We start from the raw sequence: 2,500 nt of genomic DNA, 5'->3' as shown, positions 1-2,500 counted from the left end.
TGGTCAGGGGTGGAAAGCGATATCCAGAATTGGCCACCGGGGGGCGCTCGCTCCCTACCAGCCTGCCCGGCCTGCTGGGACCCCTAACGGCGGGTTCCCCGGTGGTCGGGGAGGTCCCTGGGCCTTTTTCCCAGGTTTGGCCCCCGGGGGCCCCTAGCTCCGGAGGTCCCCCGGCCTGCGGGGACCCTCACGGCGGGTTCCCCGGTGGTCGGGGAGGTCCCTGGGCCTTTTTCCCAGGTTTGGCCCCCGGGGGCCCCTAGCTCCGGAGGTCCCCCGGCCTGCGGGGACCCTCACGGCGGGTTCCCCGGTGGTCGGGGAGGTCCCTGGGCCTTTTTCCCAGGTTTGGCCCCCGGGGGCCCCTGGCTCCGGAGGTCCCCCGGCCTGCGGGGACCCTCACGGCGGGTTCCCCGGTGGTCGGGGAGGTCCCTGGGCCTTTTTCCCAGGTTTGGCCCCCGGGGGCCCCTGGCTCCGGAGGTCCCCCGGCCTGCGGGGACCCTCACGGCGGGTTCCCCGGTGGTCGGGGAGGTCCCTGGGCCTTTTTCCCAGGTTTGGCCCCCGGGGGCCCCTAGCTCCGGAGGTCCCCCGGCCTGCGGGGACCCTCACGGCGGGTTCCCCGGTGGTCGGGGAGGTCCCTGGGCCTTTTTCCCAGGTTTGGCCCCCGGGGGCCCCTAGCTCCGGAGGTCCCCCGGCCTGCGGGGACCCTCACGGCGGGTTCCCCGGTGGTCGGGGAGGTCCCTGGGCCTTTTTCCCAAGTTTGGCCCCCGGGGCCCCTGGCTCCGGGGGTCCCCCGGCCTGCGGGGACCCTCCCGGCGGGTTCCCCGGTGGTCGGGGAGGTCCCTGGGCCTTTTTCCCAAATTTGGCCCCCGGGGCCCCTGGCTCCGGGGGTCCCCCGGCCTGCGGGGACCCTCCCGGCGGGTTCCCCGGTGGTCGGGGAGGTCCCTGGGCCTTTTTCCCAGATTTGGCCCCCGGGGCCCCTGGCTCCGGGGGTCCCCCGGCCGGCGGGGGGCCTCCCGGCGGGTTCCCCTGTGCTCGGGGTGGTCCCTGGGCCTGTTTCCCAGATTCGGCCCCCGGGGGGCGCTCACTGCCTGCGGTCCTGCCCGGCTTGTGCCCCTTGGTCTTTGAGTCTTTGGGGCATCACCCCTGCAAGGCATTTGGGTTGAATTGCCTAAGACTCCCCCCCGGCCAGCCCAACCGGAGAGAGAGAGGAATCGCTCGCCGCTCAGAGTCCTGCTCGGAGAATCCCAAAGCGGGTCTTATTGAGTTTGCCCCGTGCGCCAGTTAGGGGGGCCTGGTTCGGAACGCGGCCGGCCTTCTGGAACCCCGGGTCGGCCACGGCGGCCGAATCCAACCTCATCGGGCCTTCCGCCCTGGATCCCCCGGCCCGGGGGCAGCCAGACGCGGAAGTACAAACCGACAGCTTGGCCGGGAGTGAGAAAAACTGCTGCGAGTGCCTGGGAGAAGGTGCCTCTGCGCGGCTGGCTCCGTCGCGGACTCGGGGAGAAGCCTGCCGCTGCAGCTGCAACTCACCCTCACCCTAACCCTAACCCTAACCCTAAGTCCGACGTGCAAGTACAAACCGGCAGCTTGGCAGCGGGTGGAAAACGACAGCTTTTCCCTAACCCTAACCCTAACCCTCACCACTTCGGCCAGGGTTCCCTAACCCCGACCCTAACCCTAACCCTAACCCTAAACCCTAACCCTAACCCTAACCCTAACCCTAAACCCTAACCCTAACCCTAAACCCTAACCCTAACCCTAACCCTAACCCTAACCCTAACCCTCACCACTTCGGCCAGGGTTCCCTAACCCTAACCGCAACCCTGGATCCCCCGGGCCCGGGGGCTTCCGACGTGGAAGTACAAACCGGCAGCTTGGCAGCGGGTGGAAAACGACAGCTTTTCCCTAACCCTAACCCTAACCCTAACCCTAACCCTAACCCTAACCATGGATCCCCCGGCCCGGGGGCTTCCGACGTGGTAGTACAAACCGGCAGCTTGGCAGCGGGTGGAAAACGACAGCTTTTCCCTAACCCTAACCCTAACCCTAACCCTAACCCTAACCCTAACCCTAACCCTAACCCTCACCACTTCGGCCAGGGCTGCCTAACCCTAACCCTAACCCTCACCACTTCGGCCAGGGCTGCCTAACCCCAACCCTAACCCTGGATCCCCCGGGCCCGGGGGCTTCCGACGTGGAAGTACAAACCGGCAGCTTGGCAGCGGGTGGAAAACGACAGCTTTTCCCTAACCCTAACCCTAACCCTAACCCTAACCCTAACCCTAACCCTAACCCTAACCCTCACCACTTCGGCCAGGGCTGCCTAACCCTAACCCTAACCCTCACCACTTCGGCCAGGGCTGCCTAACCCCAACCCTAACCCTGGATCCCCCGGGCCCGGGGGCTTCCGACGTGGAAGTACAAACCGGCAGCTTGGCAGCGGGTGGAAAACGACAGCTTTTCCCTAACCCTAACCCTAACCCTAACCCTAACCCTAACCCTA

Source organism: Mixophyes fleayi, unplaced genomic scaffold, assembly GCF_038048845.1.
Source record: "Mixophyes fleayi isolate aMixFle1 unplaced genomic scaffold, aMixFle1.hap1 Scaffold_126, whole genome shotgun sequence".
NCBI lineage: Eukaryota > Metazoa > Chordata > Amphibia > Anura > Limnodynastidae > Mixophyes > Mixophyes fleayi.
This window is presented reverse-complemented; position numbering follows the sequence as displayed.